Genomic DNA, 22,949 nt, shown 5'->3' with positions numbered 1-22,949 from the left:
GTGCAATAACAATGCACAATATTGTCTTTTCTGAGAATTGAGATAATCACTTTAAAGTTAATAAAATTATATATACTTAATACTGATACACTGATTTGACTCATAAGAAGGTTGGCCTCCTTCTCTCTTATGTTTGTAATTACTTTGGAACATTAAACATAACACTCTCCTTTATGAAGTCAGTATTATAGGTGTCCCAATTTATGGTTTTTATTTTGATTGAATATTAGAATATGGTAGAAAGGACATTGGAAGCTAAGAACTTTGGTCTGCCTATTCCCTAAATTTGAGTTTATACTTAATTTTGTAAGGACAGTTCTTATATGGAAATTGCAACAAATAACATAAACTCTGTGTTTATGTAAAAATTATTCATGCCTTCTTCAGGGTGAACTCAAAGATATTCAAGAAGTTTTAGAAAAGTAGACCAAGCTTCTTCCAGTCATGAATAAGATAAATTGCACAGTTATTAACATGTTATTGATATGGAAGAAAAAGGCTAATTGTTTTACATTTAAACACCAATCAAGATTAAATAAATATAAAGTATCTGCAAATATTCTTATGAGGTTCTTGGGTATTAGCATGATCTTAGACATTTTCCTATCAGGTTGTCTTGAAAAAGTAGGAGAATAATTACATATGGTTCATATTCAGTAATTAGAGAAGGGAGTTTCAGACCAACTCGCCCATCTGATCTAAAATATAATGTTTAAAAAAGATCAAGACAACGTAACCTTTTAGAAAACTTGAAAGGAAAATAAACATACGTGTTTTTGAAGGAAGGATAAAAGTAATTGGATAAATAGAAGCGATAGATTAATTACAAATAGTGGGTAGCAATTGAGAAATAGGTGAAATTTGCAGATATAGTGTCATTTGAGGAACTAAAATCTATTAAGTAGAGGTATCTTTCTTCTGATATATACGTGCATATACGTAGTCTACAAAATAGAATTTTTATTTCAGTTAATTTCAGTGTGAAATGTTTATGTTTTGTGTTTGTAATTATCTGATAATGCTCATCTTTCTTTGCTCACAGTCATCATCATTCAACTCAGCATTATTACCGTGAACAACCTCAAAACTATGACCTTTTCAAGAATTGCTCAAACATGATTTCGCTCCATAGTTTATAATTTAAGGAAATAAATGTTTGTTGAAGGGATAAATAAGTCAGAATTTAATATTTTAACACTTGATATGGTACTTTTTCTGTTGAAAAACCATATTTGAAACACCATATTTCAGTTAGAGTTTTGGAACTATTTGGGCTCTTAATTCAACAGTGTTGAAGAAAATTTACTTATAGTAAAGTAAAATTCACTTGTGGTAAAATAAAAACAAATCCATTATCTTGCCCCAAATCCCTATGACCTTATAATGTATAATGGCTTTATACTATTTTCTTTTAAGAGAAATTTAGAGTTCATTTTTTGTGTTAATATTGTAATTTGTAATTACAGTTACAATATCATATTTCCCTTGACGGAAGAATTGTGTAGCTGCCCTTGGTTCTATATTAATATGTTTTTCCAATCCACACTCTTTTCTTATCATGCCCTTCATACCTAAATATTCATCTGTTCTTCCATTCTTATTTCATCTTGAGACTCGTGAGATAATCAGAGAATGTCTTTCTCCTTTCGTTCCATGCTAGTACTCGCTAGTCAGCTGAATCTAGCAAGAAGTATGCAGGTCAGGAGCTCGTTGAGTCACTTCACACAGGTGAGCCTCCTGGGGCAGAGAGGAGGAGGTGGAGAGTAGAGCTGGAAGTAGTTAGAGGAGATTCAGCACAGTCATGAAGTCATGCACGGGCCCTGCAATTTCCAGGTCATTCTGATATGCGTGTCATTCCATGTCACACAGAATGATGATTTTCCTCCTTTTACTTGAATACATAGCAGTTTGCCAAAGTGACCATGGGTCCTTTGTTGCTGAGGGGAACCAGCCCTTGCTCTTAACACTTGTTTGGAGAACCCAAACAGGAAATCCTTCAAGTATCCAATAATCAGCCAATCCACAGCTCAGACAGACAAAAGAACACGGCAGATTTTAAAATAGGAGCAACTTGATATCTGGATGAATTTGAATTAGAAGACACATCTAATCGACATCACAAACAAATTAGGCATTTGGTCTTGATGTTTTCTAAAAATAGGCCCAGGCGCATTTCATAAAGAATAATTTTTGTAAGGAGTGATGTTTTCTAGAGGTGCTACTTTGTAAATGTATAGAGGAAGGATGGTTAAGTCACATAAAATTTCATAATTATTTAGGCATATCTCTCTATCCCATCTCAGGCATTTATGACCCGGCTTTTTTGTCCACCTGCCTCCCTGGGACTATGAACTTAAAATTGAACTGCAGATAGTAATGGTTAGTTAAGGTAGTCGCTCCTGCATTGTCCATTTTCAGTTGAACTATTGTTCCGTACTTCAGTCCAAGCTAGCAGTGTTTTGCTACAATAGTTTTCTCAAAAACCTGGCATCTCTCATCAATATCTTGTCAATTCACTTTTATATAACAGCATTTTCCACAAATCCCTTTAAGATAAGCTGATCCTAGTTTGATTTCCTGTTAAGACTGCTGAAGAACAATACCCTTAAGCTTTCTAGAGGCTTTATGGCTTGATTAGAAAGATCTGTGAGGCATACACCTAATTTTTTTTTTAATTTAAGTATGGTTGATGTACAATGTTATATTAGTTTCAAGTGTACAACATAGTGATTCAACTTCTCTATATGTTATGCTGGGCTCACAAGTGTAGCTACCATCTGTCACCATACAATGCTACTATAAGACCATTCATTAGGCTGTGCATTTCATTCCTGTGACTTACTCATTCCATAGCTAGAAGCCTGTTTCTCTCACTCGCTTTCACCCATTTTGTTCACTCCCTGCACCCCTTCCCTCTGGCAACCATCACTTTTTTCTCCGTATTTGTAGCTCTGATTGCTTTTGTTTATTCATTTGTTTTGTTTTTTAGATTCCACATATGATTGAAATCATATAGTGTTTGGCTTTCTTAGTCTGATATATTTCACTTAGCATAATACCCTCTAGGTCTATCCATGTTGTGCAAATGGCAGTATGTCACACACTTAATCTTTTAAAGGTCTCTCTGTGTGACCAAATAGTACTTTGAAGTACATTTTGCTTTCTGAGATTTTAATAAAACTTTGAAAAAATTGCATCCTTGGTTCACAACCGTATTTTCCTGACCATGCCTTGGACTTGAACGTTGTTGCATTTCTATATATACGCAACAAAGAGAATATAAAATTTAAAAATGATTGCCATTTGCAATAACATAAGAAATGAAATAAATATTAAATCTAATGATATGGTCAAGTTCTACACTGAAAATCATAAAATCTTATTTTATTAGTTTCCTTTTTGGGGGTGGGGATGAGGGGCCAAGGGAGAGTGAGAGAGAGAATCTTAAATAGGCTCTGCGCTGATAGAGCCCGAAGCAGGGCTCAACCTCACAACCTTGGCCTCCTGAAATAATGACCTCCTGAAATCAAGAGTTGGACACTTAACTGACTGAGCCACAAAGGGACCCCCCAAAAACATTAATTTTTTACCTAAAAGTTCTTAAAAATCAGAAACCTGCAGACTAAAACCACAATGTTGGTAGGCTACATTCCTTTTTGAAATTCTAGGGGAAAATCCGTTTCCTGCTCATTTTGGTTGGTGACAGAATTTAGTTCCTTGCAATTGTAGGATTAGGGGACCATTTTCTTTTGGCTGTATCTGAGAGCCATTGCCAGCTTTTCTGGTCTGATACGTTTCTTGGCTCATGACCCCCTCCCTCCGTCTTCAAAGCGATGCAGTCCTTCTGGTGTCATATATCTCTTACCCAGTGTTCTTTCTTTTCTACTTGTAGATTTATGTGATTAAATTGGGCTCACCTGGATAATCTGTGATAATCTCACCATTTTAAAGTCCTTAATCATATATGCAGAGTCCCTTTTGCCGTGGAGGGTAACTCATAGTTCTAGGGATTAAGGGATAGTCATCTTTGGGGCCATTATTCTGCCTATCACAGTTATTAAACAGAATTAAAAATAACCTAATAAAATGAAGGAATCTAACCATATTCATGAATTGGAAGATGATAGTCTAAAAATGTGGGGATCCTTGGTGGCTCAGTTAGTTAATCATCTGCCTTTGGCTCAGGTCATGATCCCAGGGTCCTGGGATTCAACCCCGCATCAGGCTCCCTGTGAAGTGGGGAGTCTGGTGCTCCCTCTTTCTCTGCCCCTCCTCACTGTTTGTCCTCTCTCTCTCTTTCTCTCAAATAAACAAATAAATAAAATCTTTAAAAGATTACTCTAAAAATGTGAATTCATTTTTATTGTGAATCCAAGCCTGTGTGAGGCCTAAAATATTGTGGAAAAATTTATAAGAAATGAAGGAAAAGAAGAGAAGAACCTTGGAAAACTGGAGAGTTGTTTGAATGAATTTACACATGTTGTCAAAAGAGAAATCTATAGGAATTGTGAAAACAATGTCATTTTACAAAAAAATTATATGAAACTAGTAAATAATGATAATTAAGCTGGAAAAGTATAAGAAAGGTATTTGATGAGTCTTCCAAGAGATATTAAAGAAAAAATAGTGCTTCAAATGAAGGACCCAGTCTCAGAAAAGCAAATAATAATATTGTTATATAATCTGTGTTTCTGAATAGTCTTGTTTGGGAAACTGTGTACTTGATGTGTGAGTAGAAGTTCTCTTTATTGGTCTTGGTTTTTAAGAGAGAATCATAGGAGCAATTCACTGAAAGCAAACAAGTCTGAGATGTAAACCCTCTCCTGACTTAGTCTTTCAAGGACACTACGTTCGTACATGTGTTCTGGATGGAAGATACGGAAATGGAAGGGAAGTGCAGGCCTTGTTAATCTCACAGATTTAATTCCTCCTAACCCCTTTAAGAGAATTTCCCAAATCCTTCTGTGCTTTCTGTCCTGATTTTCCTTTGAATTCTCTGCTTACTGTCCTCTTCCCCCCTGACCCGCTTCTAATCCAAACAGGTAGTAACTAAGTGTATTCACTTCCAGTGTACAGAATCTTTACAGAGAAACAAGTGGCAGTGGCCAGAATGAACCTAATCAGTGTTAAAGCTGTCATTTTGTCCTGTTAGCCTGTATAGGTTTCTAAGCAAGAGAATTCTAGTTATTATTTATGTTCTATATCTATTATCTAGTTAGTTATTTATGTTCTGATCCCCTCTCAGAATTACTTTTTTTTTTAAAGATTTTATTTATTTATTTGACAGAGAGAGATCACAAGTAGACAGAGAGGCAGGCAGAGAGAGAGAGGGAAGCAGGCTTCTTGCTGAGCAGAGAGCCCGACGCGGGACTCGATCCCAGGACCCTGAGATCATGACCTGAGCCGAAGGCAGCGGCTTAACCCACTGAGCCACCCAGGCGCCCTCAGAATTACTTTTTGAGGAAACCCTTCACTTTCTCACTTTCTCACTCTTTGCTCTTTTAGTACTTGTGATGATTCTTCATAATGATTATCAAATTCATACGTGAGTGTATGTAATTGCATGTTTAAAAGCTGATTTCTGTCCTAGATTTTAAATTCTACAAGGGCAGAGATTGTGTTTATTTTGGTTAACAATGCATCCCATTGTGTATTTCAGTGCTTAGTGCACAGAAAGTCATACATAAATATTTGTGAAATGACTCTCGTCATGTTTATCACTGCAGATATGTAGAAACTTAGTTCTCTTTCCTCAAATTTCATCCATCATGATGCATAACTAAACTTCTTGTGGGTAATCTTTTCAACTACCTCATCTCTGTTTCTTTCATGGATTTATATTGCTAGCATTTAAACGTGTTGAAAACCTTTCCTGTCTCCAGCCGACATTCAAGCTCTGTTTACTGTCTTCTCTTTCTCCTTTGCTTCACTGTCAGTCTCCTTAGAAGACATCAGGCAATAATCTCAATTTTAACTTCTTCTTCTTTAACACTCTATAATCTGCTGTATTCCCCACTTCTCTGAAATTGGTTGTCAGGTTTGAAGTTACTTGTCAAATTTGGTTGTGACATTTTTGTTACTAATAATAATGGATATTTTTTAGTTTATATTGTAGTTAACCATTTTTCAGTAGTTGATACTTTGACCAGATCTTCTCTTCCTTCTTGTCCTCTGTTGAATTACCCCTTCCTGGCTTTTCTCTTAATCCTCAACTTCCTTCTTGTTTCATTCCCTTAGAGACTGGTGTTCTATGAGATCTCACTGCATTTCTCCTACAGTCTCCTGTAGAATTCCTGCAAGTAGTCACACATTTGCTTGGTATTAACACCATCTGTATCGGATTCCTTCCAGGTCTCTTGTGAAGGATTCAGTGGCTTAATGAACCGTTTCTGTTGTTTTTATCATCGCTCTTCAGACCTGGGGCTGTGTGCCCCAGTCGACCTCCTAACTTTTCCAGGCCTCTTTTCTTCCCCTGAGGAATTGGTAGAGAAGCTTATAAAGAAATCTGAACCAAGAATGTTCTAGAGCTGGGTTTATCTAACTAGAAATGCGGGTAGCTATGCTTTCCCTGGATCCTGATCCAGAACTGTTCTTTTTCAAACCTAAACCAAATGTCTTAATGCCTTTAGATGATTATAAGGGACTGAGTCATTTTTTTCCTTTGATAAAATAATTCAGTTTTTTTCTTGTCCCTCTAAATTTTCTGGGGTAGGTGGATGGTACTGTTGAGGATAGAGGACAACAGTTCATGTAGATGGGATAGCTCCAGGTTCATCTTGAAACAACAGCAACCATATAAGTAGGTAATTCCCAAAAAGGAGGATTTTTTCTTTGCATATTCTTTCTTAAGACCGTACGAATCCTTGCATTTGTTTAGTATAGAATGTGATAATATTATCTTGTAATTTCTAGACTGTCATTCTTTTTAAAAAAATTTTTATTAAAGAAAAACATTTAGTAACATAGTATTAATTATATAGTAATTAATATATATTCCTACAGTTTTAGTACTTCAATCAACCAATTTTGCATATTTTACTTCCATTTATTATTAGTAAAGCTGAATAATCAATGTATGAAAGTATTCAAGGAGAAAACTACAATCAAAATTCTTCCAGTTGCTTAAAATGTGTTGGAATATTTTCTTAAATAATTTTATTTGGAAAAATATAGAGAACATTTTTGTCATCAACATGATAGGATGTGCATATCAGAATTATTTTATTAGTAACTGCTTTAGAGTTTTTTGAAAATATTTTTAATTTATGAAGTTTACTTTGCCTAGATATTTGTTATTTTATTCTCATTTACCGTTTTTTCACGTGTAAATATAAAATCATAAGCCAGGACAGATGGTAAAAAATTCTGTGCCTGAGGAAATGCAGGTGTGAGAATTAATGGGTGTATCTGAAAATTCATTGAAGAAATAACCTGTAGTTCTTGGATGGTAAATGCAGCTGTCCTTGGAAGGAGGAATTCTGTATTTTAATCTTGCTGCCACTTAGGAATTTGATGATAGGGAGATCATTTAACTCCATCTGTTAAAAAAGGATGATATTTTCCTAATTCACATTACAAAGTGTTCTTAGATTTAAATGAGGATGTTTAGTAATGAATAAATACATTGTAAAGTTGTTTGTAAATCTGGTTAACAACCCTAACCATTTACATATTGAATTGAATTAGTAGCTGTTCACCTTAATTGACTTGAATGTAAAAATATTGATTATAACTTTAAATCTCATACTTAAAGCATTTTTTATAATAGATCCCATTCTTTCATTCAAAAATAGTAAATAATTTTTCTTTTATGCTGTGATGGGTACTGAGAGTACATCAAAGCAATGATTATGGCACTAATGAAAGATCAAGTGGAAGAGAATAGTCTCCTTTTTTCAAAGGGTTCACTTTTGGTGGATCCAGCATATTTCAACTGGGCAATTCCTCTGCTGTTAGAGGAACAAGTCTTCTAATTCACCTTTGCTTCAGAAAGCCTCTTGATTTGAAAGTCTGCTGGATAATTAACAATGTAGTAAACATGTTAGTAAGAGAACAATACATAATACTCTCTCTTCATGAGACTTGACATCATCAGTTCAAACTAGAAAGGTCACATACACTTAAGAGTGTTACACTGATTTGACCCATAATGTGATTTGCTTTTTTTCGCTTATTAGTTTTCCATGTGCTTTAGAACACTAGTCACTATATATCCCTTTATGAAGTTCATAATTATAGTTTTGTTATTCAGATATTGTGACATAGCCAAGAGGATTGTTGGGTGAAGAGATTCTTGTCAGACATCAGAAACACAAATTGTTTTGTTTAATAACTTTCTAGAAAAGGTTCTTGATCTTTGCTTTAGCTGTTCCTCTGTGTAGCATGCTTTCTTTAACTTGGGGTCCACTTGGCTAACAATATTTGCAGTGGGAAAAAATCCCTTGTTAACATTATATGTTTATCTTTGTTTAAATATTTTATTATTTCTTCCTTAATGTTAACACATTCAGATATTTAATCAAAGATAACATATTCGATTTCTTATTAATAAAAATAATTAAAATGATAACTTAAAGTTTATTTAGAAACTCCTTAATATTGAAGTGTCCCAGGGCTTGTTGTTTTGATGCTTCTGTTTTCCATCTATAATAACTACCTTGCTAATCTCATCTAGTCTAACAGTTGTAAATGCCACTTCAATGGCATCAACTTCTAAATACATAATCTTGCTCTTCCTGACTTCCCTCCTATACTCCACACTTAAATATCCAACTCTGTCCTTGATAATGCTATTTAGATCACTGAGAAACATCTCTAAGTCTGATGCTTTCAAAATGGAACTCTTAATCTTCCTTAAACTATAATCAACACCTGCTATATTTTTAGCTTTCACCATCTTTTCAGCTTTTCAGACCAAAAACTTGGGTCATTGTGACCCTCTCTTTACCTCATACCTCATATCTAGTCAATCAGGAATTCCTTTAAAGAGTATCTAGGATCTTTCTTCTTTTTGCCTTCCTCATCCAAGCCACCATCATTGGCTTGGAGAATCTGGTTTATATTAATGGTCTTCTAATTGGTCTGTGCCAGACCAAATTCTCATAATAAGGATGTGATAGTTTTAGGTCAAACCATTTCACTGCTTATATTTGCCACTAGTCGTTTATAGCATTCCAAAATCAGAATATAAAATGTTTGTAAAATATCTATGACAAATGTCTTTATATAATGCTGTGTTGCTTTCATTCATTTCATGTCTAGGAATCTATCCCATAGAAATGAATTTGGATCCCAGCAATGTGTGTCATACAGTTGTTTGTAAAAGAAACAAGAGAAAATATATCTACCTAAAAATAAAATTGGTTACATAAATTATGATGCATTAATAATATAAAGCCTTTTATATATGATGTTGTTTAATGACACAGGACTTGTCCTTATATGTAGAGACCATATTTTATAGCAGTATGAGATACACACATTTGGATTAGAAGACCATTTTTCCTCCCTCTGGGAGGAAGGGTAATTGTGTTCTGTTTGTTTTTCCTATTTCCTAGAATTTCAAAATAAATGACTTCTCTTCAAATAATATTTAAAATTAAAATATAAATGACATAAAATACTAATTTTAGTTTAATCCAGTTATTTAAAATTCCTTCACTCTGGGATGCCTGGGTGGCTGTCAGTTAAGCATCTGCCTTTGGCTCAGGTCATGATCCCAGGGTTCTGGGATCAAGTTCCACATTAGGCTCCTTGCTCAGCTGGGAGCCGCCTTCTGCTGCCTTCCACTCCCCCTGCTTTTGCTCTCTCTCTCTGAAGAATAAATAAATAAATACTTTAAAAAATAGATAAAATTTCTTCACTCAAAGATTAACTTGCTTTCAGAAAGTTTTATTGAAGGTAATGAGTACTCTTGAGAAACTTGAAAGTACACTGACAAAATGCAGGGAAAAGTTTTATGGTCCTAAAAATACATCACATTTAAATTGAAGACCAGTGCTGCTGAGTCTCTGAGAACATTTATCAATACCTAAAATGCTAGGTTGAGCTTGAACAAAACTTGGAAGAAAATATAGAAAAAAAATCATGCTTCAATAAACTTAGAACTATTTCTTTATGCCTTTCTATTACTTATGTAGGTTCCTTAAAGATTCTAATATTGATAATGATATTCTGTTTCTCCCCTCTTGTTATATAATATTAAGATACTTAGATAAAAATGACAAGATCTTTAAATGCATGTATTATTATAGTATGTCTATAAATTAGGAGATACTAACAATATTTCTTAATCTGACATTAATACAGATTTTTCTACTTCCACTCCTGGAAAACTAAACAATTTAGAGTGTGCATTTCTATTTATATCTTTTCGTCCTCACTACCATATCTTCTTCTGTCTCAAACTACAGTGTTTTAATATTACCTCAGCATTTTACAGTTTTATTGAATAACTGCAAATTTCTAATGATAATAGATTTTCCTAATGCAGTGTCACATCTTTCATTATATTTCCAGTATTAGCTACTGTTTTTATTTTTTTAAAAATATATGCACCCTATGTTTATTGCAACATTATTTATAATTGCCAAGAAATGGAAGTACCTAAGTGTCCGTCAGTAGAAGGATGGACAGAAAAAATGAAATCTTGCCATTTGTAATGATCTGGATGTAACTAGAGGGTATTATGCTAAGCAAAACAAGTCAAACAGAGAAAGATAATCATCACATGATCTCACTTATGTATGGAATTTGAGAAACAAAACAGGATCGTAGGGGAAGAGAGGAAAAAATAGAACAAGATGAAATCAGAAAGGGAGAAAAACCATAAGAGACTCTTGATCATAGGAAAAAAACTGAGGGTTGCTGGAGGGGAGGGAAGTGGGGGAATGGGGTAACTGCTGATGGACATTAAGGAGGGCACGCGATGCAATGAGCACTGGGTATTACACAAGACTGATGAATCACTGACCTCTAACTCAGAAGCTAATAATACATTATATATTGAATTTAAACTAAAAAAAAAGAAAAAGAAAATGGATGGGTAAGGAAAATGTGGTATGTACATACAAACACACAAATAGAATATTATGCAGCCTAAAAAAGAGATAGTGCCATTTGAGACACCATGGATGGACCTAGAGGGTATTATGCTAAGTGAACTAAGTCAGAATGAGAAAGATGAATACCATATGATTCTACTCCATAAGTGGAATCTACTAAAGAAAAAAGAATAAACAAAAAGTACAACCAGGCCAATAAATAGGAACAACTGATGGACGCCAGAAGGGAAGGGCATGGGAGGTTTGGGCAAAATTAGCTACTGTGTTTAATTATTCAGTGTCATAGTTCTCAGAAGCATTCTCTGAGCTTCATAAAGAATCATGGAAAACTCAATTAATTATTTGCCAAGTAAGATAGTTTATGATAAAATTTCACTCAAGTAAAAAAATATATTTACAGATTATAAAATGAAAAGAGTATTGAGCATCTTAACTGATACCAGGAATGGATATTTTATTTTATTTTATTTTATTTTTTTTTTAAAGATTTTTTTATTTATTCATTTGACAGATAGAGATCACAAGTAGGTAGAGAGACAGGCAGAGAGAGAGGAGGAAGCAGGCTCCCCACTGAGCAGAGAGCCCAATGCAGGGCTCGATCCCAGGACCCTGGGATCATGACCTGAGCCGAAGGCAGAAGCTTTAACCCACTGAGCCACCCAGGCACCCCAGGAATGAATATTTTAAATTGGACATTCAGGTTGACTGGCTCTTCTGGGCAGTGGACAGGCATGCTGTGGAGCCAGACATACTTGAGTTTCATCCTAGCTGCCCTGCTTAGTAGCAGTGTGAAATTGCAAAAACAGCTTCCTTCTCCATGTCTTAGTTTTTTCTGTAAAATGGGCATAACGATAATTCTTATTCCATAAGATTGTTGTAAGGATTAAATGAATTAATATATGTGAAGTACTGGGACGTCTGGGTGACTCAGTTGTTAAGCATCTGCCTTCAATTCAGGTCATGATCCCAGGGTTCTGGGATTGAGCCCCACATCGGGCTCCCTGCACAGTGGGAAGCTGCTTCTTTCTCTCTCACTCCCCCAGCTTGTGTTCCCTCTCTCACTGTGTCTTTCTCTGTCAGCTATATAAATAAATCTTTAAAAAAATATATATATATATATATGAAATACTTACTATAGTGCCTAGCTCATAGTAAGCATTGTGGAGGTGTTAGCTATTATTAGTAGTAGTAGTCGTAGTAGTAGTAACATGATAGTAATACAAGCAGCAGCAGCTGTATGTTCATATGTTCTATTAATTGGGGTTTGGAGAACAACAGAACTTTGGAATAATGGCCCTCAAAATTGAAAAGTATATTGGCAGATGAGGTTGGAGAGCAAAGCAGATTTTATTAGATATTATAAATCAGTATATGCTTCCATATAGTCTTCCATAATTATCTCCCAAGTGATGCATCTGTCACGTATCTTTTTTTAATGGGGTTGCAAGTATTGCTCTGTCCAGCAGTAGAAAATTACAGTAAATTATTTTGTGTGTCAGTAAATCAATAGAGGGTTTAAAATGAAAATTTATTAATTAACTGCTCCAGTGCTATATATTTGGGTCTCTAGCTTGGTTCTTGATGTATACTCTTTTTTTTTTTTTAAAGATTTTATTTATTTATTTGACAGAGAGAGATCACAAGTAGACAGAGAGGCAGGCAGAGAGAGAGAGGGAAGCAGGCTTCTTGCTGAGCAGAGAGCCCAATGCGGGACTCGATCCCAGGACCCTGAGATCATGACCTGAGCCGAAGGCAGCGGCTTAACCCACTGAGCCACCCAGGCGCCCCCCTTGATGTATACTCTTGAGCATATCTTTTTACAAACTGTGATTACAGCATTATCCACTGCATGTATTATATTAAAATATAATCATCACTGGGATTATCACTATTTGGAGATGCACCAATTGTTTCTTTTTCAAGAGTGCTGTCAGCTTTGAGGAAAATGTGAAAATCTATATGATCATCATCACCATTAGTGCTGAACTTATTAATAAAAATTTTTCTTTTAAGTAACTATTTGAGGTGATGGATGTGTTAATTAACCTGATTGTGGTAATCATGTCACAATGTAGGAATATATCAAATTAGCGCATCCTTAAATTTTAAATATGTACAATCGTGTTTGTTGATTATACCCCAATAAAACTGGAAAAAAGATCTTTTTATATTCCCCGTACCCTATTTGGAATTCATTTGCTAAATAACAAGTTTACCTTTTTGATAAATCTGATCTTCAAATCATAATAATTAATACAGCATTTTACCTCTTCATATAACTTTGATTATATCCCATTAGTTTATTTCATCTCAGTTTTGTTCTTAATTCCTTATTAATATTGCTTAATTACAGTTTTGTCCTTTGGGAGAGTAATTGGACATTTTTGGCTAGACTTAAAATTAATTTTGGTTTTGTTGTGTTCTAGCAAGAGATCTCCACTTGTAAGATTTCTCTGTTTTTAACATGTGGGGGAGTTATATCTGTGGCCAAATCTGTGCACTGTGGGTACTTGAAATGATGCCATGCTCTCAGTTTTTAGGATCCAAAGGTGTACAATCTAGCTCAAAGAGTTAGAAGAAAGGGGATATGTGTAGAGTCTATTTCAGAGTAAGTTTTTCCCTGCAGACTGACTTCCAGTTTTGGTGTGTGGTGTTACCGTCCAACTAGTCATCCAAGCCAAAAAATGTAAGTTACTTCTTCATCACTATCTTACCAAATATACCAATTACCAAGTTCTACTGGTATTTATTACTTAATATCTCTCGAAATTGTTCCTTCAGCTTCCCTATTAGGGCTTTACTAGCTTTCACCCCAGGCCTAAATCACATCTAAGGGAATTCTGCTTCCCTTTTCAAACATTTTATGTGATCTCTTAAGAGCAAGTATTACAATTTAAATGTCGAGAGGACCTAGTTAATAGTGAATCCGTGAAGCAGGCCTGGTGGAGACTGAAGGAGAGCCTGCCTTGTTTATGAAAGCAAGGAATAGCCATTTCTTACTTCAGTTCACTGATATTCAAAGGACGGGTCAGGGATTAGCTGAAGAGCTTGCATCACAATATATTGCTTTTGTCAGCAAGAAAATCTTACTGCTAAGTAAATGAATGAAAACATGAATAAATCAATTGATATAAAGGAAGCTGAAAAAAAAACTGTGCACATTAACAACATTGATTTATGTCCTTCACTTGACTGGTCTGTAACAGTTTGTGGATTAGCAGCCAGTTTGCAGACAACTCTGAGTAGCGTTGTTGTGGTTGGCAGTTGTCATGCAAGGTTACATGGCCACAATACCAGATCATTCGTGTTTTGGAGGAAAATCTGGACTTTTATGAGTTCTCCTATTTTTTTTCTAAATGTTTTACTTATTAGTAACTAATTCAGTTGTTAAAAGCTCTCGTGAAATCAGAAAAATTGAGAAAGTGAAACTTCAACCTGTTCTTTAATGTCCAGTTCAAATAACACCTTTTCCATACACTTTTCCTTTCTTTTTTCCCCGTGATTGCTGCCCTGGTCTTCTCAGTCAGTAAGAAATCACCTCTTCCACTTTGGATTGTGCCATCACTGGTTATATACTTATGCTATGTGCCTGCCTTTAGTCTGAGCTCCCTTAGAGCACTGTTACTATTTGGAATCTTTTTGTATTGTAGTGCTTAGCACAGAGCCTTGCTATTTGTGGATGCTCAAAATATGAGGTTGACTGTGTTAATTTCATATATGCAGTTTTCTGAAATTAACTGTTTACATAGTAAAGCACCTTGGACAACACTTTAGATGTATAAAAGTTTGTAAGTGCCTAAGAATGAGAAGATCACTTAGCAGGCATCTTGTAGATGTATACATTCATGGAGCTCTGGAGCAGAGTCAAATTTAAGCCTGTGCTTAGCAGATCCTTATGATATTTCTCACCTATATACAAATTGTCCTCAAAGTCTGTAAAAAGAAGGGACATCTTATCTACTAATTTGGTTTGCTTTTATAATACCCATCAGATAGCGAAGGTGTTCCCATCCAATATGAGTACACTGATTTAAAATTTGTCTGTGGGGTAGTCTTGAGAAAGGAATGGTTAAGATAAAAATTGATAAACCTAAAATATATTCAGCCTTAGAAGAAAAATGATCTTTTTTTTTTCCAATTCTAAATTGCTGTTACATATATGTCATTTGACACCACATTATAGAAAGGAAGAAGGAATTTGTGGTGGGAAATGGAAATAATAAATGTGACTACAGCCTTCCAGGCAAGCAATAGATTGATAGGCCTCTCTCTCCCCCACCGCCATCTCCTTCTGTCTTTCTCTTCTTCTCTCACACAGGTACAAGCCCTAAAAAGATGATTAAGGGGTACCTGGATGGCTCTGTTGGTTAAGCTTCTGCCTTCTGCTCAGTTCATGATCCCCGAGTGCTGGGACTGCGCCCTGCATTGGGCTCCCTGCTCAGCAGGAAGTCTGCTTCTTCCTCTGCCCTTCACCCGACTTGTGCTCTCTGTCGCTTACGCTCTTTCTCTCTCTCAAATAAAATCTTAAAACAAAAAAAGAAGATTGAGCCCTTACTTACTTCTCAGAGGATATAGAGGTTTTAAGGAAGCGTGATGGTTGTGGAGAGAAAGGACAGGGACAAGATTTATCAGTTTAGTTCTCCTTAGGTCCCAGTCTGTGACTGTGTGGTTACTGTGGTGGTGGGGGGAGGAGCTGGTCCCAAAGACGTCAGTGACATTGTCCATGCAAGACAGCATCTTACTGGATCTAAGAAGCTCTTTCTTGGTCTTCCAGTGCTACTCCAGTGCCATTCCAGCACAGAAATAACTTAGTCTTTTCTATATGAAGATGTATTTACGGACTTCTAGAACCCTCTTGGTATTTACCAGGGCCAACTTTTCATTTGGGGGAAGAAAGCATGTTTATTTTCCAGGTTCTTTGAATAGTATCTCTGCTGCCAGTTTTCTAGTATTGTAGAAATTTCATATCCTGCGTAAGGGATTCCTATTATTCTATAGGTAACACCTGTAAGTGTTCATTACCTTTCATAAAAGTAAAATTCACCAAGTTAATAAATGATTATTTTGAACTCTAAGAGACAGATTTTAGAGGGATAATATAGTGAAAGTCAGTGAATGGGAGATTTCATTGCTTAAGAGGGGAATTAAGAGGATTTAGGGGTTCTTGGGGTGCCTGGCTGGCTCGGTGGGTAAAGCATGTGACTCTTGATCTAGGGGTTGTGAGTTTGGGCCCCATGTTGGGTATAGAGATTACTTTCAAAAATATTTTTAAACAATGCAGTGACATTTCTTACAGTGTTTCAAATATGTGAAATGATACGTGGGCAATAGACAAAGAAGAAAAAAGTACAATGTAGTATGCTTAAAGAATTACATTGTATTTTCACTGCTCAAATCTTCAGTGTTTCACACCCTTTTTAAAATTTAAATTCAATCAGCCAACATACAGTACACCATTAGTTTTTGATGTAGTGTTCAGTGATTCATTAGTTGCGTGTAACACCCAGTGCTCATCACAACACGTGCCCTCCTTAATGCTTTGATTATCGATTGGGGTATTAAGTCAGTCTTTAGGGGTTATATGCAGTAGCTGCCCCGTGTGGGTTCTGGGTAGTGTTATTAGTTATAGATTCTGAGACCTTTTATTTAGGAGAAGTGGCTGCTGGAGTTGAAGGAGTAACAGGGCCTGTGGCATTCGATTCTGGAACGACAGTGGGATCTTCATATTCATATTCAGAGGCTGAGTCATAATCTTCAGTGCCATAGGAATACTCTTCAGTGGTGGTGACAACTTCAGGCACAGTGTCAGCGGTTGTATTGGTAGCAGTGGTGGCATCGGGGGGAGCAGAAGTGATATCAGTCACAAGCAGAGCAGTGCCAAGGGTGGAGGTGTTCACTCCTGGAGCAGCTGTGGTGGTTTTCAGAACCTCTGCAGTGGCCGCAGTGCCACTGGCACTGTTGGTGCTCACTGCAGTGGCTGTGGGGCTGGTCACAGGAGCAGTCACAGCTCCTGTGGAGGTGTTCACTCCTGGAGCAGCTGTGGTGGTTTTCAGAACCTCTGCAGTGGCCGCAGTGCCACTGGCGCTGTTGGTGCTCACTGCAGTGGCTGTGGGGCTGGTCACAGGAGCAGTCACAGCTCCTGTGGAGGTGTTCACTTCTGGAGCAGCTGTGGTGGTTTTCAGAACCTCTGCAGTGGCCGCAGTGCCACTGGCACTGTTGGTGCTCACTGCAGTGGCTGTGGGGCTGGTCACAGGAGCAGTCACAGCAGTCTCTTCCACAGTGGTACCACTATTGGTGGTGGTGATGTCAATTGCAGAAGTGGTTGCTGTCGCCATAATGTCAGTCCCAGCGGTAGCTGTGTCATCTTCAAGGATAGTGGTCTCTCGTCCGGTGGTGGTGGTATCAGCAAGTTGGGTGATGAGCTGAGATGCAGAAATGGTAGTAGAAGGTGAGAGGATGGTAGTAAGGGCTTTTGCATTCGGTGTAATTTGAGTTATGCTACTAGTAATACCATTAGGACCTCCAGTGGCTGTTGTGGTGATATCTGCAAAGACAGTAGTTGGTGCTCTGTGTGATGCAGGAGTTGCCTCTACAGAATTCTCAGATGGCTGCTTTTTTGGTTGATTTTGACAAGGCTTATGAGGTTTAGATATAGGAGTTTGAAGTTGAGATGGAGGAGGTTTTATTAGACAAGATAGGGGTGGATGAGATTTGTGCACAGGGTGCTTGGGAGCACGTAGGAATGCTGGATCTGCTGGAGACTGGTTAACAGATTGCAAGGGTCTCTTCTTCCTTGGTTTGTTTTTGGAAGCTAGACACTGGCTTCTGGCAGAACTGCCTCCTTGAGACTTGGCTGTGAACTTAGCAATTCTTTTTGAAGTGGACTTGGAGCCTGGTAAATTGTTTGGTGGAGACCTCTTAGAAGAAGAAGCTCTCTTTGTTTCACTCTTGGAAACTTTAGATGTTGGTGGTTTAGACTTAGGAACAAGATGGCTCCTCACTGCACCTTGGGAAGATGACGGCTGTTTAAGTGCAAGTGTGGCAACTGGAGCCTTTGGTTTTTCTGTCTTTACAACTGATTTTCGTGTAGTTTTGGCAACTGAAGACTTTTTTCCTCTGTGGCCGGAAAATGATGTCTGCTTGGTAATTTTTGACTGTTCCTGCTTAGGCTTAGTAGTTTTCTTCTTTTTTATAGCTGTTTTGGTGGGAGATGGTTGTTTGGACTTAGACTTGTTAGCTGATAACTGTTTGTGTGTAGGCTTGTGGATTAAGTTCTGTGTTTTTGAAGTTGATTTTGATTGTGGCTGTTTTTGTCCAATCTTATTAGCTAAGAATTGCTTTTTGGTAGAGGGAGACCTTTTTGTGGCATCTTGGGAAGATAATGAATGCTTGGATGTAGACTTGGAAGGTGAAGATTTTTCAAATTTAGATGCTAGGGATTGGTTTGGTAAAACTGATGAAGATGATTTTGGTTGAGTCTTAGTAAGTGAAACCTGCCTTGATGGATGCTTTGATGTTTGGGATTGGGCCTGTCTTAATGCAGCCTCGGCAGGTGAGGACTTGGGTTTTCTGGTTTGGGAAGATGAATTCAGCCTCAGTAGCTTTTGTCTTGACTGGTCATGAGTTTTAAGACTCTCGCTTGTCTGCAAATAAAAAAGTATACAAATTTTTAAAAATATGTGGCATTGGTCACAATCAAGTCACATTGATTGAATTTAAAAATATTCACTAGTAAAAATAAAAAAGTAACCATTTTTAATTTTTTTTCAGATTTTATTTTTTAAGTCTACTTTTTGGAGCAGTTTTAGGTTTATAGCAAAATTGGGTAGAAGGTATTGAGAGTTTCTATAAACTCCTGCCTCAAAATATGCAGCCTCCCCTACTTCCAGGATCTCACACTAGAGCGGTTTCTTTGTTACAGTTCATGAACTTACATATGCACATCACTATTCAAAGCCCATAGTTTACATTAGATTTCACTCTTACTGTTACATTCTGTGGGTTTTGACAATGTGTAATGGCATGTATTTTATAGAATGCTTTACTACCCTAAAAATTTTTTGTATTTTACCTATTCATTCTTCCTAACTCCTGGTAACCACTGATCTTTTTACTATTTTCATAGTTTTGCTTTTTCCAGAATGTATTATGGTTGGACCTATACAGTATAAAGAAAGATTGGTTTATTTCACTTAGTAATTTGAATTTAAATTTTCTCCATGTTTTTTCATGTCCTGATAGCTCATTTTGTTTTTAAGTACCAAATAATATTATTATTTGGATGTACCACAGTTTATTCACTCATCACTGAAGGATATCTTGGTTGCTTTCAATTTTGGCAATTATGACTAGAACTGCTATAAACATCCGTGTTCACATTTTTGTGGGGTCATAAGTTTCTGGTTATTTTATAATCCCACTACATGAATATATAGAAAGGGATATAATAATCAGGGTTCATGGTAAATTTTTTAAAGCAATAAAACATGCCTTATCCTGGTTACAAACACAATGATATTTTACTCTAAGATTTCCTTTTGGCATATGATTGATATGAACCTCTTTATCTTTTTCTAAATGAGAAAAAAAATTACTTGTTGAAGATCACTGAAAACTTACCAAGAAGAATGTAGTAAAGTGCAGGATGACTGTAGACAAGATGAGGATCTTCATCTTTTCTTCATAGACGCTAGCAAAGAAAGAAAGGAAAGGAAAGGAAAGACAGGAAAATGGAAAGGAAAAAGGAAAGGAAAAGAAAGGAGAAAGGAAAGAAAAGGAAAAAGACAAGGAAAGGAAGAAAGGAAGAAAGGAAGTGAAGAATATAGACAGTCCATATTTAATTGTGTAAATAGTATAAATTACTTTAGTAAATCATGATATTAAGACTTCTTGAGGAGCAATACTATCACTAAATAATTTACTGTTTACCCAAGACCTTTCTGCATCATTTATAAAGTTCTAATAGCATGAGAATAATTCGAGTAATTGGGGTTAACAGCATAATGCTTCTTTAAATATAAGAAAAAGTTCATTATCCAAGTAAAAATTATTTTAAAAAAGTTTTAGTTAAAAACATTGTAATTCATACTTTTAGGATGTTTAAGCCAATACTTCCACAGAGACCTGGAAGTGTTGAACAAGCATTAAAGTTGGAGCCCACTTTTTCAGCAGAATGTCTTAGGCAGAATGAAGCATTCCTACTAAAGCAGTTTTTACTTAACAAAGACGAACTTCCTTTGTGATTTTTATGCAAATTACATTTTATCAAATGTTGCTGTTTGGCCACAGAACTTGAGTAATTCATAGGTATAAGCTTTGATTAAACTGCAGAGAAAGTGAAACTCTGTCTTTTGATGGTATATGAACAGTTCCCATAGTAATTAGTATAATAATGTTAGAAACACGTTCAGTTTGTCTTAAGTGAGAAGATCCTTTCAATGATTAATTTAACTATACATTTGTGTCCAAACTGTGTAAAGCCCAGAGTCTAATGAAAAATCAATGTCCCAAACTCTTATCTGTTAGATACCTTAGAAAAGAGCTTCTCCTCTGTCTTCTCGTCAGATTTTATCTTCTCTTAACCAAGCTGACTTCTCCAGTAGACGTTGTCTCCAAATGAAAACTAGTAAGTGCCCTTTGAATAAATAAACCTTCCATCCCTGGATGTCCCTCCTACTTATTTCCTATTGGGGAGAGAGGCTGAGAAAACTTTAATATCATTACTGTTGGCAAGGGTTAACACTGATTAAAAGAAAGTCAAATCTGTTGACAACATCCGTTCTTTTGTGGATTTTTTTTGTGGAAATATGTTTCACTGATAAATTTTAGAAAAAATAATTTTATTCCTTATAAAGTTTTTATTATTTTTACTATTACTTGAAATTGTTAATTTAGGGGCACCTGGATGGCTCAGAGGTTTAAGCCTCTTTCTTCAGCTCAGATCTTGGTCTCAGTGTCCAGGGATCCAGCCTCATCTGGCTCTCTGCTCAGCAGGGAGCCTGCTTCCCCGGCTCTGCCTGCCTCTCTGCCTACTTGTGATCTCTCTCTCTCTCTCTCTCTCTCTGTGTGTCAAATAAATAAATAAAATCTTTGAAAAAAAATCGTTAGTTTAAAATTTATCATTTCTACAGCATGAAATATTTAAAGGCTTTATTCATTAAAGTTCTGTCTTAACATCCCAATGATGGTTGTAGGTGTTTTATAGTGAATGATTCAAAAGACAGATTTTTAAATTTGGAAAATAACTATGTTAATGCCAAATACTAATTTTAAAGGAATGTATAAGAGCTTAATCTTGCCTTAAGGAGTTTCTGGGATTTTTCAGTGTATTCCAATAAAATATACACATAAAAGAATACATTAGATCTTTTAAATCTGTTTTTGTTCATCAGCCTGACTTTATAGTTATAGTTATGATTTCAATAATATGGGCACTTGGCCACTACTCAAGTGTATTATATTAGGAGGAGAGCATGCCACCATCTCCTTCTTTTAAGTAGTCTGCTAAAGTTAAGATAATATGTAGTGTTGATACAACAATTTAGTTATCATTCTGTTGACATTCAGCTTTCTTTCCTTGAAAATTGAGAGTAAGTTATAAAAACATTTTCTCTTTATACTTTTATATTACTGTGATTGGTGATAATGATTTACAGTAATTCTCTTTTGAGTTTAAACTTGGTTTTATAATATATCGCTCACTGGCTTTGGTGTCTGATTCATGATCACTAATAAACTGCTAAGGTCAACATTTATTTTTCTTTTAGATTTTAGCAAGTAAAGTCTAGGTTATTTAATCCTCTTAAATGGGTATTTCAACTTCAGTTATTAACAGTCCACTTATTCCTTTATTTACTTATTTGTTTAACAAATGTTTTCTTAGTTCCTGCACTGTGTCCTACTTTGGAGAACATAGTTGGTGGGCAGAATATGGTTCCTATATTCCTAGGGCTTATAGACCAGCAGGAAAGTAGACATGCAGGTGTAACAGAGTTTGATGAGTACTAAGGGGGAAAGAAATGGCAGGGACAGGATGCTATAATAGTACCTTAGTGGGTCATTTGATCTTGGAAGTACAGGAAAGGTTTTCTTAAGAATGTGATATCCAGTGGGTGGCTGGGTGGCTCAGTTGGTTAGTCATCCAACTCTTAATTTCAGCTCAGGTTCTGATCTCTTAGGATTGTGAGATAGAGCAGTGTGTCAGCCTTTGCACTGGGTGTGGAACCTGCTTAAGATTCTCTCTCCCTCTGCCTTTGTCCCTTCACCCTTCCTTACCCTCACCCCCTCTTGTTTTCTCTCTCTCTTTAAAAATAAATAAATAAATAAAGCAAAGCTATGTGGATTCAAATCCCAGCCCCACCTGGGGAAAATTACTTCATTTCTCTTGTGTAACAACAGCAGCAGCAGCAGCAACAACGGCATGTAGTCCAGGGGCCCATATTAAGTGAGCAAATATGTGTAAACAAATAGAAGATTTACTGGTCTATAGTATATATTGTATAACTATTGATTGCACACTATGATTAAATATCATTGTTATATACCCCACAATAATTCTTATAGTACCTTGTACCTAGTAGGTGATAAATTTTTTTTTAATTAATAAATAAATTCTACCTCTTCCACATTTTTACTTTGTTTTTCAAGAAATGAATGGTTATTAATGGCCATAGCAAATGAGGCTCAGCCATACCATGCTCCTGACTATGCCTCTCTTCTAGACTCTAGAATTTGAGTGAGAGAGCTGGCGAAAGGCTACAGATCATTCCTAATAATAGTGCATCTGTTGAGAGTTTCAGGAGAAGATTAGATGGGTGACAGGTCAGCAGTTTGTAAGGGTTGAGTGATTTGTATTTTCTCTGACAGGAAGGGTTAAATATGGAGCAA

The 22,949-nt window shown here is 36.1% G+C and overlaps 1 non-coding gene across 1 annotated transcript; it reads left to right on the top strand.

Moving 5' to 3' along the window:
* Positions 1–9,637: 9,637 nt before the first annotated feature.
* Positions 9,638–9,747, top strand: LOC125094616 (small nucleolar RNA SNORA5). Its single transcript, XR_007125625.1, has one exon. It is a non-coding gene; the product is annotated as a small nucleolar RNA SNORA5 (small nucleolar RNA).
* Positions 9,748–22,949: the final 13,202 nt, after the last annotated feature.

Source organism: Lutra lutra, chromosome 2, assembly GCF_902655055.1.
Source record: "Lutra lutra chromosome 2, mLutLut1.2, whole genome shotgun sequence".
NCBI classification, from domain to species: domain Eukaryota; kingdom Metazoa; phylum Chordata; class Mammalia; order Carnivora; family Mustelidae; genus Lutra; species Lutra lutra.
The sequence above is the reverse complement of the archived record's forward strand: the minus strand, read 5'-3'. Positions and strand labels throughout refer to the sequence as shown.